The sequence below is a fragment of the Phyllobates terribilis genome, unplaced genomic scaffold (assembly GCF_046119375.1).
Source record: "Phyllobates terribilis strain yellow unplaced genomic scaffold, ASM4611937v1 Scaffold_156__1_contigs__length_4398808, whole genome shotgun sequence".
NCBI lineage: Eukaryota > Metazoa > Chordata > Amphibia > Anura > Dendrobatidae > Phyllobates > Phyllobates terribilis.
In genome coordinates this window covers 1,787,688-1,805,201 of record NW_027362916.1, presented here as the reverse complement: position 1 = coordinate 1,805,201, position 17,514 = coordinate 1,787,688, and the positions used below count along the sequence as shown (strand labels likewise).

At 42.1% G+C, this 17,514-nt stretch overlaps 1 protein-coding gene and 1 pseudogene across 1 annotated transcript in view; one reads left to right on the top strand and one right to left on the bottom strand.

Moving 5' to 3' along the window:
• LOC141207004 (uncharacterized) overlaps positions 1–17,514 on the top strand; it is an 81,814-nt pseudogene that overhangs the window by 26,150 nt on the left and 38,150 nt on the right.
• LOC141206990 (gastrula zinc finger protein XlCGF66.1-like) overlaps positions 1–17,514 on the bottom strand; it is an 82,057-nt gene that overhangs the window by 63,060 nt on the left and 1,483 nt on the right. The window lies entirely within an intron of this gene.

Here is a 17,514-nt window from a genome sequence, read left to right as displayed (position 1 = left end):
AAGTGGGAGTTTCCTTTTTATTTTGTGCTCAGGACTTCCTGTCAGGTAATAGGGGCAGATCCTACTCTCTCGTATGGTGCTGTCATGGGGGAAGGGAAAAAGGTGGCTCCTGGTGACAGAAGCAGATGTCACAGTAGGAGATACCAGAGGAGATAGGACACACCACTTGCAGAAGCTCTTATATGACACAATGGCAGAAAACCAGAGCAGTAGAAATCACCATAAAGTGGCTCCATTTTGGAAATTATAACCCCCAGTGAATTAATCTATAGGAGTAGTGACTATTTTGACTCCAAAGCCACTTTTCTGAAATTAGCACGCATGGATGTTGGAGATTGAAAATTACAAATATATCATTTTATTACTCAATACATAGTGCCCAGATTGTGCCCCAGGAGACACAGACACTGTAAATTAAGTGGGTTCTTCTCACTATAGTAATGCCAAATACATGGATGATAAATGTGGTTTGGGCGCACTGCAAGGCTCAGAAGCGAGGGGGAGATTTGACGTTGAGAGATAAGATATTGCTGGATTGGTTTATGGAAGCCATGTTGCTTTTCAAGAGCCTTTCAGCCACTAATAAAGTGGAAACTTCTGTTTTTCAGATGATGGACCTGAGTGGGGACATTGTTTGGTGGCTTTTTATTCCATATATGGGAAGCAGAATGAACAAACAGTTGAACACCACGCTCCACTGGTTCATGCTATGAGGTTTTCTTTTAGACTGTGAACTGTCATTGTCTTGGTGAATAATTCATTTTTTTGCATAACTTCCCATTTTTACGGACAGTTTAAGTAGAAATGTTCAAAAATATATAATTACAAGGATTTTTTTATTAAAAAATAATAATTGGATTTATTTTTGGCAGATGTCTGTACCAGGAGATCAAAGGAACAGCTGACATCTTCAATTTTCAAATCAGATAATTTTGAGATCCCACAAGATATAATTGAAGTTAATGCCATTATTCCAGATTTACCATCATCCCTTCACAGCAAAGATCTGTCATCTGATCCTATGAAACAGATCCTGTCTTCTGACTCATTACCAACTATTAAGGAAAATCAAAGTCACAAAATAAGCATTAAAAAACAAATTGCTCCTAAAGCAAAGAAGCCATTTTCATGTTCTGAATATGGAAATAGTTTTCCCCTCAAAAAGTCTTTTCTTAAACATGAAAAAATTCACAAAGCGAAGAATAGATTTTCTTGTTCCAAGTGTGGGAGATGTTTTAATCAGAAATCAGATTTTGTTACTCACGTGAGAACTCACATAGGGGAAAAGCCATTTTCCTGTTCAGAATGTGGGAAATGTTTTACAAAGAAATCAGATCTTATTGCACATCAGAGAACTCACACAGGGGAGAAGCCATTTTCCTGTTCAGAATGTGGGAAATGTTTTACACAGAAATCAGATCTTATTGCACATCAGAGAACTCACACAGGGGAGAAGCCATTTTCATGTTCAGAATGTGGAAACTGCTTTACAGTGAAATCAAATCTTATTGCACATCAGAGAACTCACACAGGGGAGAAGCCATTTTCATGTTCAGAATGTGGGAAATGTTTCATAAAGAAATCAAATCTTATCAGCCATCAGAGAACTCACACAGGGGAGAAGCCATTTTCATGTTCAGAATGTGGGAACTGCTTTACAGAGAAAACATATCTTATTGCACATCAGAGAATTCATACAGGGGAGAAGCCATTTTCATGTTCAGAATGTGGGAAATGTTTTGCAAATCGATCAAATCTCATCAGCCATCAGAGAACTCACTTAGGGGAGAAGCCATTTTCATGTTCAGAATGTGAGAACTGTTTTACATTGCAATCAACGCTTATCGAACATCAGAGAACTCACACAGGGGAGAAGCATTTTTCATGTTCAAAATGTGGGAAATGTTTTAACCAGAAAGCGCATCTTGATAGCCACCGGAGAACCCACACAGAGGAGAATGCCGCAGCTACACCCAACTAGTCTCTGTGCAGACTAGAAAGGCCCTAGCTGCACAACTAAAAATGCCACGGACCTAACTCTCTAATAGGCCATTTAGGAGTTTCTCGTACCTCCTGAGGAACCAGAGGGGAGGCCACAACATACTGTCAACCAGGGGAAAGGAAAATATGAAGTAAAATATGAAAACCCTGAGTGAGAAACTAAAACACATTCATATAGGGCAAAGAAGGCAAGCTAAGGAGAACCAAAAATAAAAGGAACAAGTATAATCTCCCAGAAACCTAACATTGTTAGAATGAAAAGGTACTGGGAGGGAAAGCAAACTAACCGGGAGGATAGTTTCACCTTTGTGGTGAAACTTACAAAATTCATCCTCACCAACTGTATATGTAAAACATGTCCATTTATAATGACCACAGACCAGATAAAGATTCCAAACTCACATCAAGACCACAAGATCCCAGGTACTTTCAGCTGCATCACATCTAATGTAGTTACTTAATTATATGTACCAAATGTCTAACTGGGGGTCTGTATGTAGGGGAGACAAGGCAAAAACTTAGAACAAGGATGAATTCTCATCGCCACACAATAAAAGAAAAAAAGAATAGATCTACCTGTGGCCAAACATTTTTGTATTCCTGATCACAGGATCATGGACATGAAATTACTGGTATTAAAAGGTAACTTCAAATCTCAGAGAGACAGAGCTATGACAACCTTTGACACTTGGAGCAGGAATGAATGTGTCACTTGGATTTATGTCCTTTTACTAGTGATGAGTAAATACATTCGGCACTATTCGTTACTCGCACGAATAGTACACAATTCAGGCTATTCGGCGAGTAATTAGCTATTCACCTCGGTATATTCGAGTGACCCGCCCAGTATGTTTGGCGCTTTATTTGCAGCCAATGAACATGCTGGGCTTGCTTGCCAATCACAGTAATGCCGCTGCCATCTTTGTTGTGGCATTACTGTGATTGGCTGGCCTTACAGCATCGTAGGGGGATATTTAAGCCCTGCTGGCGCCATCTTGCGCTTATTACATCAACGTAGTGTGAAAGCAGCGTATAGGGAGAGTTCCTGAGTCCAAAAAGCTCTTTTAAGAGCTATTTAGAGTGAAGATTAGTTCTCTGTTAGGTTGAGATAGCTCAGGGTGAGATTTAATACGAGGGAGAGGAAAAGGGAGGCAGGGTGTTAGCATTGCAAGTACATGCTGCAGATCTCTGCTAGGTTGCATTGTGTATAGTCAGAAGCATATAAACCGAAGAACATGGCGGTATAGATAAACCATAGTTCATATGTGGGCGCTCTCAATAATGTACAACCTACAAAAAGAGTGGAGTGACTGAGCCCCAAAAAGAGTCAGGTCAACATCATAATGTTTTATTGTGTATCCAAAATATAAAAAGAAGGTCCCACGGACACTCCTAAATAGAGCACAACTAATAAAATAGTAAGTCATGGGTGAAAACTACAAAAAGGACAGAGACAACCATGTGAGTCCACAAATATGGGTACATAAAAAGAAGTGACAATATTATCAATCCAAGTATCAATTATTCCAGTTACCAAGTAAATGGACAACGTAACTTACAATTAATTACATTAAATGTCCTATGTTAATCCATTCCTGGACACTTCAACATGAATAAACAACCAAAATATCCAGATCAATATTGTTAGAACCTTGCTCTTAGGTTTTTTCCTTTGCTGGTCACATGACCTTGTTGGCCTATTTAATCCTGCTCCGCCCTTCTGGCTTTGCTGGACTTCATTGTATAACTACTTTCTAGCTAGCCTGTGCTCTGTATCTAACTCTGTTAGTTTGCTTGGTCTACGGACCTCTGTGTTCTATATATTTTGTTTGTTCGTCTGTCTGCTACTATTTCTGTTAGGAGGTGTCCATTCTCCTCCCAGTCCTTAGTACTTGTAGGGATTCCTTCCCCACATCTATATGTCTCCGTACAGACTAGCTTAGGACTTTAGCAGGTCTGATCGCAGGATCAGGTCCCCTGTTACATCGTAGGGATAAAGCTGAGTTCTATCGTAGGGACAGATCTCCTCTCTTTCCTTAGCTCTGGTAGCAGAACATAACAAATATATACTAAACGTCTGGACAAAGAAGAGATACCAGCTGCTTATAAAAGGTATATATTTTATTTCATCAAATTGATAAAACCAATTAACAAGACAGGGCAACAACCTCTATAAAGGAGCAACACATACATGAGCTGGGAGGGAAAATTAACCCCCAAAAAAGGCCAAAAAAATGAACATCACTAGTAAACTAGAAATATAATGCCATATACGTATTCATACAATGTACTTGTTACTAAGTGACATGAATCATACACATGATGGTAACATAACTTAATTTAAATCAATACTGAAGAGACTATCCTAATGAAAAAATACAGCCTAAAATGTCAAAGTTTAAGGTGCCAGTGCTTCAGTGACTATGATGGTCATACAGGTAATAGATAGGTATGTCATGATGTAAAACAGGCCTATGAATACAGGTAAACTGCAGACTGTGATATTTCAGTTTTTCTTTTTTAATAAATTTGCAAAAATTTCTACATTTGTTTTTTTCAGACAAGATGGGGTGCAGAGTGGACTTTAACCCCTTAATAACATCTGACGTACTAATACGCGTCTGTGCCCTGGGACTTAAGAGCCAGACCCGTATTAGTACGTCATCGCGATCGCGCGCGCACACAGGCTGTGCGGGCGCGATCGCCGCCGGGTGTCAGCTGATTGTCACAGCTGACACCCGGTACTATGTGCAGGGAGCGGTCACGCACCGCTCCCAGCACATTAACCCCCGCGATGCTGCGATCGAAGTCGATCGCGGCATTGCGGGGGCAAGGGGAGGTGATCGGCGATACTCACCTCCTCTTCCGGCTTCCAGCGCAGTCTGCAAAGGCTTCCCGGGTGTTGCCATGACGACCCAATGTCGTCATGACAACATCCGGGTCACCAGAGAGCAGGAAGATTGCTTGGACATGCGCAGTGCATCTCCAAGCAACCTTCACACTGTGCACTTCTGACAGCCTTCATGGCATAGGGATGGTGCTCCATTCCTGTGCCATGCAGGCGATCAGAAAAAAAAAAGTGAAAGTCCCAGAGTGGGACAAAGTAATAAAGTATATAAACTGTGTGAAAGTGGAAAAAAAAAAAAAAAAAATGTGCAAAAATATTATAAAAAAATAAAAAAAATAATACACCAAAAATAAAAATATAATGTACCCATCAATAAATATTATTATAAAAAAAATAAAAAAAAAACAATAAAAGTACACATATTTGGTATCGCCGCGTCCGGAACAACCTGACCTATAAAACTGTCCCACTAGTTAACCCCTTCAGTGAACACGGTAAAAAAAAAAAAAAAAAAACCAAGCAAAAAACAATGCTTTATCACCATACCGCCAAACAAAAAGTGGAATAACACGCGATCAAAAAGACGCATATAAATAAAAATGATACCGCTGAAAACGTCATCTCGTCCTGCAAAAAACAAGCCGCCATATAGCTCCATCAGCCGAAAAATAAAAAAGTTATAGCTCTCAGAATAAAGCGATACTAAAAAATATTTTTTTCTATAAAATAGCTTTTATTGTGTATAAGCGCCAAAACATAGAAAAATGATACAAATGTGGTACCGCTGTAAACGTACTGACCCGAAGAGTAAAGCTGCCTCATCAATTTTACCACACGCGGAACAGAATAAAAAAAAAAAAAAAAAAAACAATTCCTGAATTGTTGGTTTTTGTTTATTCTGCCTCCCAAAAATCGGAATAGAAAGCGATCAAAAAATGTCACGTGCCTGAAAATGGCACCAATAACAACGTCAAGTCATCCCGCAAAAAACGAGCCGTCACATGACTGTCTGCCAAAATCTGGAAAAATTATAGCTCTCAAAATATGGCGATGCAAAAACTAGATTTTACAAAAAATGCGTCTTTTAGTGTGTGACAGCTGTCAGTCATAAAAACCCCATATGATTCTGGCATTGCTGTAATCACACCGACCCGAAGAATAAAGTCGTCTAATCACTTATACCGCACAAGGAACGGCGTCAAAAATAAACTCTTGGGTTAGGATTGGGCTGGGTTTGGGGCTAGGGTTGTGCTGGGGCTAGGGTTGTGCTGGGGCTAGGGTTGTGCTGGGGCTAGGGTTGTGCTGGGGCTAGGGTTGTGCTAGGGTTAGGGCTGGGGTTGGGATTTTTTTCAAAAGTAAGAAAAAAAGATGACGATATGGCGACTAGTGTTGAGAGCAAGTGCTCGCTACTTGAGTTTGCATCGGGTGCTCTGGTATGCATTTAGTATCGTGGGTATTTGAGTGACATGCTCGAGTCTCTGCCCCATATGCTTCGCGGCCAAAAAACTTTACGGGGATTGCCTGCCATGCACGAGCGATCCCCGCATGTTTTTTTTTGGGTGTCTAATAACCGTGAAACATGCGGAGCAGGGACTCGAGCATGTCACTCGAGCACACGCTGTACATGGTGCATACCTGAGTACCCGATGCAAACTCAAGTAACGAGCACTTGCGCTCAAGAATAATGAAAACTTATTCAATATGATGACCTAATGTAAACAAATAATGTGCCGTACCTCTGGGTTCAAAATGTTCACTATACACCTTAATAAAATCTTTGAGGGGTATAGTTTCCAAAATGGGGACACTTGTGGGGGAGCTCCACTGTTTAGGCACATCACGGGCTCTCCAAACGCGACATGGTGTCCGCTAACAAATTGAATGGAAAATCGGCTCAAATTGTTAGCGGACGCCATGTTGCGTTTGGAGAGTCCCTGTGTGTCCAAACATTGGAGCTCCCCCACAAGTGACCCCATTTTGGAAACTAGACCCCCCAAGGCACCTATCTAGATGCATAGTGAGCACTTAGAACCCCCAGGTGCTTCACAAATTGATTCGTAAAAATGAGAAAGTGAAAATAAAACACTTTTTCATTTTTATGAATCAATTTGTGAAGCACCTGGGGTTCCAAGTGCTCACTATGAATCTAGATAGGTGCCTTGGGGGGTCTAGTTTCCAAAATGGGGTCACTTGTGGGGGAGCTCCAATGTTTGGGCACACAGGGACTCTCTAAATGCAACATGGTATCCGCTAACAAATTGAATGGAAAATCGGCTCAAATTGTTAGCGGACACCACATTGCGTTTGGAGAGCCCCTCTGTGCCCAAACTTTGGAGCTCCCCCACAAGTGACCCCATTTTGGAAACTAGACCCCCCAAGGCACCTTTCTAGATGCATAGTGAGCACTTGGAACCCCCAGGTGCTTCACAAATTGATTCGTAAAAATGAAAAAGTGAAAAAAAAAACACTTTTTCATTTTTATGAATCAATTTGTGAAGCACCTGGGGTTCCAAGTGCTCACTATGAATCTAGATAGGTGCCTTGGGGGGTCTAGTTTCCAAAATGGGGTCACTTGTGGGGGAGCTCCAATGTTTGGGCACACAGGGACTCTCTAAATGCAACATGGTATCCGCTAACAAATTGAATGGAAAATCGGCTCAAATTGTTAGCGGACACCACATTGCGTTTGGAGAGCCCCTCTGTGCCCAAACTTTGGAGCTCCCCCACAAGTGACCCCATTTTGGAAACTAGACCCCCCAAGGCACCTTTCTAGATGCATAGTGAGCACTTGGAACCCCCAGGTGCTTCACAAATTGATTCGTAAAAATGAAAAAGTGAAAAAAAAACACTTTTTCATTTTTATGAATCAATTTGTGAAGCACCTGGGGTTCCAAGTGCTCAGTATGAATCTAGATAGGTGCCTTGGGGGGTCTAGTTTCCAAAATGGGGTCACTTGTGGGGGAGCTCCAATGTTTGGGCACACAGGGACTCTCCAAATGCAACATGATATCCGCTAACAAATTGTCGGCTCAAATTGTTAGCGGATATCATGTTGCATTTGGAGAGTCCCTGTGTGCCCAAACATTGGAGCTCCTCCACAAGTGACCCCATTTTGGAAACTAGACCCCCCAAGGCACCTATCTAGATGCATAGTGAGCACTTGGAACCCCTAGGTGCTTCACAAATTAATTCGTAAAAATGAAAAAGTGTTTTTTTTTTCACTTTTTCATTATTACGAATCAATTTGTGAAGCACCTGGGGGTTCCAAGTGCTCACTATGCATCTAGAAAGGTGCCTTGGGGGGTCTAGTTTCCAAAATGGGGTCACTTGTGGGGGAGCTCCAAAGTTTGGGCACAGAGGGGCTCTCCAAACGCAATGTGGCGTCCGCTAACAATTTGAGCCGATTTTCCATTCAATTTGTTAGCGGATACCATGTTGCATTTAGAGAGTCCCTGTGTGCCCAAACATTGGAGCTCTCCCACAAGTGACCCCATTTTGGAAACTAGACCCCCCAAGGCACCTATCTAGATGCATAGTGAGCAGTTGGAACCCCCAGGTGCTTCACAAATTGATTCATAAAAATGAAAAAGTGTTTTTTTTTTCACTTTTTCATTGTTACGAATCAATTTGTGAAGCACCTGGGGGTTCCAAGTGCTCACTATGCATCTAGATAGGTGCCTTGGGGGGTCTAGTTTCCAAAATGGGGTCACTTGTGGGGGAGCTCCAATGTTTGGGCACACAGCAGCTCTCCAAACGCAACATGGTGTCGCTAACAATTTGAGCCAATTTTGCGTTAAATTTGTTAGCGGACACCATGTTGCATTTAGAGAGCCGCTGTGTGCCCAAATATTGGAGCTCCCCCACAAGTGACCCCATTTTGGAAACTAGACCACCCAAGGCACCTATCTAGATGCACAGTGAGCACTTGGAACCCTCAGGTGCTTCACAAATTGATTCATACAAATGAAAAAGTGTTTTTTTTTTCACTTTTTCATTGTTACGAATCAATTTGTGAAGCACCTGGGGTTCCAAGTGCTCACTATGCATCTAGATAAGTGCCTTGGGGGGTCTAGTTTCCAAAATGGGGTCACTTGTGGGGGAGCTCCAATGTTTGGGCACACAGGGACTCTCTAAATGCAACATGGTGTCCTCTAACAAATTTAACGGAAAATCGGCTCAAATTGTTAGCGACACCATGTTGCGTTTGGAGAGCCGCTGTGTGCCCAAACATTGGAGCTCCCCCACAAGTGACCCCATTTTGGAAACTAGACCCCCCAAGGCACCTATCTAGATGCATTGTGAGCACTTGGAACACTCAGGTGCTTCACAAATTGATTCATAAAAATGAAAAAGTGTTTTTTTTTTTCATTGTTACGAATCAATTTGTGAAGCACCTGGGGGTTCCAAGTGCTCACTATGCATCTAGAAAGGTGCCTTGGGGGGTCTAGTTTCCAAAATGGGGTCACTTGTGGGGGAGCTCCAAAGTTTGGGCACACATGGGCTCTCCAAACACAACATGGCGTCCGCTAATTATTCAAGCAAATTTTACAATCAAAAAGTCAAATAGCGCTCCTTCCCTTCCGAGCCCTGCCGTGCGCCCAAACAGTATTTTTTCCCCAAATATTGGGTATCTGCGTGCCCAGGGGAAATTGCACAACAAATTTTGGGGTCCATTTTTTCTTGTTACCCCTGTGAAAATAAAAAAAATTGGGTCTAAATTAACATTTTTGTGAAAAAAGTTAAATGTTCATTTTTTTCTTCCACATTCAAAAAATTCCTGTGAAGCACCTGAAGGGTTAATAAAGTTCTTGAATGTGGTTTTGAGCACCTTGAGGGGTGCAGTTTTTAGAATGGTGTCACTTTTGGGTATTTTCTGTCATAAAGACCTCTCAAAGTGACTTCAAATGTGATGTGGTCCCTAAAAAAATGGTTTTGTAAATTTTGTTGGAAAAATGAGAAATCGCTGGTCAACTTTTAACCCTTATAGCTCCCTAACAAAAAAAAATTTTGGTTCCAAAATTGTGCTGATGTAAAGTAGACATGTGGGAAATGTTATTTATTAACTCTTTTGTGTGACATATCGCTCTGATTTCAGGGCTTAAAAATTCAAATTTTGAAAATTGCAAAATTTTCAAAATTTTTGCCAAATTTCCGTTTTTTTCACAAATAAACGCAAGTGATATCGAAGAAATTTTTCCACAATCATGAAGTACAATATGTCACGAAAAAACAGTCTCAGAATCAGGGGGATCCGTTGAAGCGTTCGAGAGTAATTACCTCATAAAGTGACAGTGGTCAGAATTGTAAAAATTTGCCCGGTCATTAACGTGCAAACCACCCGCGGGGCTTAAGGGGTTAATGAGAAAAAAAATGAACTTTTTAGAATTTACCAAATGGCTGCAATGAAACAAAGAGGGAAAAATTTAAAGGGGTCTGAATACTTTCCATACCCAGTGTATATATTAGTATAAAATAACCCCTATACATTTAAAACCCACATCTAACATATTGATACAATAATTCACATAGACGACTATATTGTCACTGTAGTCTTCTTTCCCACACGTGTAGGGTCATCCGCGCGGATAGACACGCAACTGCCTTGCTCGTACAATTGAGCTGGTCCCTCAGCCACTGGAAACAGACATCCCGCACGACCCATCAACCCAGGCAAAAGCTTTCCTAAGGATGAATAAAAACCATTAAAAACACCAATACATCTACAATAAAACCATAAGATATTAAAAGAAACCCCCATCTACCCATTAGCCTCTATTATAGGAAGGTACTGAACCCAAAGCTTTCATTAAGTCCTGCCGGTGCTAGGGTACCCCGTCGATAGATCCACTTACTCTCCAGTTGTGCTAAAATCCTCCCCAGGTCCCCTCCTCTTGCTCCCATGGTGACTTGATCAATATCTATGATGCGGAATTCTCTTGGGCTGCATTGATGGTGATGTAAAAAATGGCGTGGTAAAGTTTTGAGTGCTAGGGTCTTCCACCGTTTTGGCTTTGATAATGTCCCTAACTTGCTCTCTTACTCAAATTTTTAATTCTTTAGTAGTAAGTCGACATATATCTTTTTACAAGGACATTGGGCATAATAAATTACGCCCTTCGAGGTACAATTTAAATGTGCCCTTATTTCAAATGTTTTGGAGCCACCAAAACTATCAAACTTCTTTGCCTTCTTCAAATATCCACACGCCTTACAAAGCCCGCACGGGAAAAAAACATTAATCTCTTTCCTGTTATCCTGTTTATCTCTACATCTCTCCGGATCATAGTGACTGTGAACCAACAGATCTTTTAAGTTTGGACTTTGCTTCGCCACCATTGAGGGTGCTGGGGGGAGGATTTGACGGAGGATCGGATCTGTTAATAGAACTTACTAGTGCTTCTGTAAAATTGATCTCACTTCAGGCCACTGATTGTTATATACCGAAATAAATCGTACCTCCTCCGATTTGTTGATGTTTTTTTTATTGCCATAAATTAATTGATCTCTTGGGGTTCGTGCTGCTATCCTGTAACCCCGTCTGATTAACCTATGGCTATATCCCCTCTTCAAACCGATTAGCCAATTCTGTCGCTTGTTCCTCAAATGTTTTCTCATTAGAGCATATCCTCTTGGCCCTAAGGAACTGACCTATTGGAATTCCTCTTATGGTGGAGGGTGGGTGTGCCAATTCTGCCTGTAACAACGAGTTTGTCGCAGTTGGTTTCCTAAATATGTCAGTAGTTATAATACCATTCTCAGATACCCCGATTTTTAAATCCAAGAAGTCCAGACTTCTTTCGAATTTATATGTTAGCCAAATATTCAAATTGTTATCATCCAGCTTGGTCATAAGCCTCTCCAAATCTCTGGCCGTAGCCTCCCACACAAACCATATATCATCAATGTATCTCATCCTTCCCTGGACCAAGTCCATCTCAACAGTGGTATCCCCCTGGAATATATCCCGCTCCCACACCCCCAAAAAAAGGTTGGCGTAGGAGAAGGAACAGGAGGCCCCCATATCGGAGCCCTGTTGTTGTAAGTAGATGTTCTTTTTGAAAATAAACACATGTCGAAGGACAAATTCCAGGAGGACCACGAGCAGCTCGGCCAGGGACAGCTTGAGACCACTTGACGTCAGATACCACGAAACCACCCTAATACCATCTTCATGTTTAATGAACGTATAAAGTGTCTCTACGTCTGCAGTGACCATGACTATATGGTCACCGAGGCAGAGGTGATCCAATCTTTGTAGGGCGGCCGTGGTATCTTGTAGGAGGGCAGGCCAGAGCCCAAGAGCTTCAAGTAGTGATCAACTACACTAGATATAATTTCACACAAACTGCCATTACCGGCAACAATTGGCCTACCTGGCGGATCAATCGGATTTTTGTGATGTTTTGGAATTAAGTCAAAGGTGGCCAAACGAGGCTGTAGTTTGCGCACCGTATCCAACAGCTCTTTTGGTATCACACCCTGTTTGAATGCCCCTTCGAGGATAGACACCAACTCATCCTGGAAAAAGGATAGGGGATTATAAGAAAGTTTTTTTATAACAATAGGGGGTATTCAGAAGTTTATATGCTAGCTTTTTGTAAAGGCTGACTGGCCAGACAACGAGGTTTACCCATTTGTCCGCAGGTTTAAAAATAACATCTTTCAATTTTTGTAAATATTTTAGCGTCATTTTTTCCATTTTACTTAGGTTAGATTTCTAAGGCGTACATTGGGAAAGATTCTCAATGTCCAAAGTGACCAACTTAGTGAATACCTCAATGGCAGGACATAGGCTGAGGGCTGGAAATTTCTTAGATTTGTTACATAGATTATGGGGAAAGTCACTAACCTCTGAATTACTTTCTGCCTCCAGAGATTCCAGGGTTTCCAATGCTTCCCTTTCTTCTCTGGTAGGAAATAGGTCACGCAACGCTGTTTTGTAATGTAATTTTTTGTAAATGAGTTTCCTTGCAAATAGATGTGTATCTTTCACCGTCGTGAACTGGTCTAGGTGATAAGAGGGAGAATAGAGTGTTAGTTGAGTTGTGGATAAGGTATGGGTAGATAAGGTAATTAATTTATCTGTCACCACCTACCTTTTATATGCAGCTGGTATCTCTTCTTTATCCAGATGTTTAGTATATATTGATCTGGATATTTTCGTTGTTTAATGTAACTTACAAGCACAGTATACAATCATGCATATGTGTTATCCTGGCACAACGTTGTGCACAACGCCCCCCGAAGAGTCTCACGCGAAACACGCGTCGGGGTCCCAGCGAGACACTGGTCCATACAGCACTATGGGTATGTTATGACTCATCTTTATGTCAGTGTCAATTTCTCTTCCCAGCCAATGTCAGTATATTTTTGGACATCAGAGAAGGTTAAACATGTCTTATGGGCACCTTTACTGTTATGATGCCAGGATAACACATATGCATGATTGTATCCTGCGCTTGTAAGTTACGTTGTCCAATTACTTGGTAACTGGATTTATTGATACTTGGATTGATAATATTGTCACTTCTTTTCATGTACCCATATTTGTGGACTCACATGGTTGTCTCTCTGTCCTTTGTGTAGTTTTCACCTATGACCTACTATTTTTTTGGTTGTGCTCTATTTAGGAGTGTCTGTGGGACATCCTTTTCATATTTTTAATACACAGTAAAACTGATTTTTTATCTGGAATAATTATGATATTGACCTGACTCTTTTTTGGGCTCTGTCACTCCACTCTTTTTTGGTAGGTTGTGCATTGTGTATAATGTAGGAACAGATTATGGGAGTAGGGAGAGAGGCAGGGTTTCATATCCAGTACCATAATTGATAAAACAGCTCCTTTTAGAGAAAAATATTATTCCTTAGTACCTGCATATACTAAACAATTTTTTCAGCTAAATAATATTCCTGGCCTATTGCTAAAATAGCGTATATTTATCTAGCAGTTGTGCGACTGGCGCAAAGCCTGCTGAGCTATGCAAACTAAACTATTTACCAGTAATTTTCCTGAGTCTGCTGTTGCCGTGTCTAATAAAGCTAAAAAAAATGACCCACACATTGCTACATACAGGGACTTTATACATAACACATCTGTGAGGGTATTTGTGAAAAATAAAGCCAGGGATTTTTTTTCATAAAGCATTTAATATGGGAAAGGGCGACGTTAAGGAACGGGGATGTGGATGTGGTGGTGCCCAAAGATCAGAAGTAGTGATGAGCGAGCGTGCTCGACACTGCTCGGTACTCGCCTGAGGATCTCACTGCTCGACATGCTTGGCGAGTATTTTTAGGATGCTTGGGCGAGAGCTCGAGTCCCTGCCCTGCATGTCTGGTACTCTTAAGAGAGCCAGTGAACATGCAGGGATTGTCTGCCACTCACTGTAATGCCGTTGCCATCTTGGTTGTGGCATTACAGTGATTGGCAGGCCGCATATCGTCATAGGGTATATATAAGACCTGGTGCCCCTATGCTCATCACAGTCTAACCCGGAAACAGGCAGAGTAGGGAGAGGTGTTGCTGTGTGAAGGACAGAATTGGCAGTGTAATAGTTAGGTATAGGTATTCCACACCAAGATAGAGATCCATCTGAACTAACAGTCCTTCTGAGGACTAATCCAGCTGCATATATTCAGTGGTGATAGCAGGAGTTAGGCAGGCAGGTTTTGTGGACACTGTATACAGCACAATAGGGTCCATTGCACGTTATGTCTGCTCCTGCTGTTACAGATATCTGTAGACATGGCCCCAGATATCAGGGGCCAGGGCTAATTTTTTTTTTATCTTAATCCTGATTAGTAGCTTAAAAAGCAATACAGTACACCATTTTGCTGCTCCATATGCTTGTTAGCAGAATACAGGCATTTTTTTTTTATTTTATTCACATTGCTGTATTGTAAAGCAGAGACAATTTTCCATCATCACACCTGATCCCATATTACTGCCGTAATAATAGACATTTTGTCGAGCGTGCCAAATATACTCGATTTAAAGTCAGCCAGCTGTGTGTTGTTGAACCTATTCACACTTGGTGGTTGAACAATACTATACTAAAAGGCCCCAGCCTAAAACCGTGGTCATCACACCTGATCCCATATTACTGCCATAATAATACAGACATTTTGTGGAGAATACCAAATATACTCTATTTAAAGTCAGCCAGCTGTGTGTTGTTGAACTTATTCACACTTGGTCGCTGAACAATACTATACTAAAAGGCCACAGCGTAAAACTGTGGTCGTCACTAGTGTTGAGCGAATTTGTTCGGCGAATGTTCGAAAGTTTCAAATTCGGCACGAATATGGCACATTCGGATTTGTGATCACAAAGGCGAGCAAACTTTCTTAAAATCTGAAAAGTTTAAGAATTTGCACGGGACCATGAATACAGGGCAACCACGGCGTTTTGAACAGTTTTGCTAGCATAGTGCAAGTGTATGATGGGCGGTGATATGTGTCTGGTGAGTGGGTGCTGTGGAGAGCTTAGAACAGGTCAGATCAGCGGCGCACTTTTTTTTCTTTTTTCCTGTGGGCGGTAACTTTAACTGAGGAAAGCGCAGCCAGCCAATCATAGCGCAGGAAGCATCTACACTGTCCAGACATAAGGACTTCTGCAATTGGCTGCAGAAATCACATGTCCTCTCAATATAAAAAGCGGCCATGTTCCCTCAGCACCATTATATCCATGTCACTGCTGGAGACAGACGCAGCTCAGTGTTCTCCTGTGTAATGAGAGATATTAGCTAGATAGATGGGCGCTTGTATCGTAGTCAGATAGTGTAGATAATTCCTGGCCTGTGTACCTCTGCAACCGCTGGTGCAGCACATTTTTGGTGTTCTTGTGCAAGTACTGAGATTCTGACAGAAACAGATGGCCCATGCCATACAATAGTGCTGTGCACCGCTGGTATAGAGCTCCATGTCTCAGTATACCTTCAATCTTGTTTTGCACTTGCTAATGTGATCAAGCAAGCGCAGTGCACCTTTTCATTTAGTGGGGTTGAAAACGTGCTCTGCACAGTCTGCAGAGCTTCTTATTGCAGAACACAAAATCTGTTTTTTTCTGCTGCTATTGGGATATTGAAAGCTGTGTGCACTAAAGTTTTTTTAGTGTCAGATACTATTTTAGTGGAGTTGAACTTTTCTCTTGCTACGCCCAGTCCAAAAAATATTTTTTCCTGTGCCAAAAGTCATACAGTGCTATAAGCCAGCTACTAAGTCAGTGGCGGTCAAATTCAGATGGACGCAGAACTTATGCAGAGCAACCCAAAAATATACAGCTGGCTAGATCTGCGTTTGAAATATTTGGTAGCATATATTCTATGTCATACTGGCCTCATCCACATTAAAAAAAAAGTCTTCTGTTCCTAAAGTAATACAGCAGGGGACATCTCAGTTTGAAATTGTTTGGAGAATATCTTGTCGGTTTTATCAGCCTCATGCACACTAACAAATTTCTTTTGTGTATTAGTAATGTTATACGGCAGGCCATATCTTACCTTGTCATTTAGTGTCGCTGAAATTCAGGTGTGTGCTGCGCTATTGCACAGGAAAAAAAACATATTTTTCTTTAGTTAATTGCGTGCTCCTACCACTGTATCTGACCAACATGAGTGGGAAAAAGAAAGGGCGTGGTAGAAGGGGGAATAGGCTTGGTGTTCAAGGTGTACGTGGGGTATGTGGTAATGTTAGTGAAAGCACTAGTGAACCAACACAAACAGGTCCTATCCAAAGACAACTGACAACTTATGTTAGTCCTTTGGCAGCCGCACAGCGATACGCCTTGTTGATAAGGCCCAGAAAGAGCAGGTGCTCCAGTGGATGGCAAGCTCTGCTTCTAGTGGCGTCTCCTCCTCTTCCTCAACCTCAACATCACACGCAGTACAGTCCTCAGAGGTGGCTCCCCAATTACTCATGTTTTCCCCTCGTCACAACTGGCTGTAGCGAACCACAGATGGGCGAGTCTGTAGAACTATTCACCCATTCTACACCATGGGCATCAGAAGTGTACTCCAAACAGTCACAGAGTCAAGGGGAGGAAAGCATCTGCACCGATGCCCAAATTTTTTTTAGCTTGGATTTGGGGCAGGACGAAGTAGGGTACGAGCAGGTTCCTGAACCTCATCACCAGACGTTAACCACAGGGGAGGGAGGTGATCCCAATGAGACTCAGATACCTGAGGCTCATGCGGATTGTACTGTGCTGTCAGGGCAACAAGAGGAGAGGGGTCACTCTGAGGGCGAGGAATGGGATAACACATTGGATGATGACGAGGTTGAAGATCCTACTTGGTGTGAACTCAGAGTCACGCAGCGGAGTAGCTCATCAGAGGAGATGGAGGAGGAAGACGAGGAGGTTACATTTCACCCTACGGCACAGACATGGAATGATGCAAGCACGAGGAGCACTGCATCCTTCCTTATCTAAATCTACGTGTGCCAGGGTGCATTTCACCACAGACACCAGGACGAGTAAGCATAGCCAAGGGCGTTACATCTCGCTGACTGGGCACTGGGTGACTCTGGTGGCCGTGGGGGAAGGGGCTGATCCACAAATCTTGGAATCCCCAAGGCTTGCAGAAGAAACCTCTGCATTTCCCACTTCCTCCGCTGCTTCTGCGTCCTCCACCTCCTCTAGGGCCTCCACCTGCACACTCAACCTC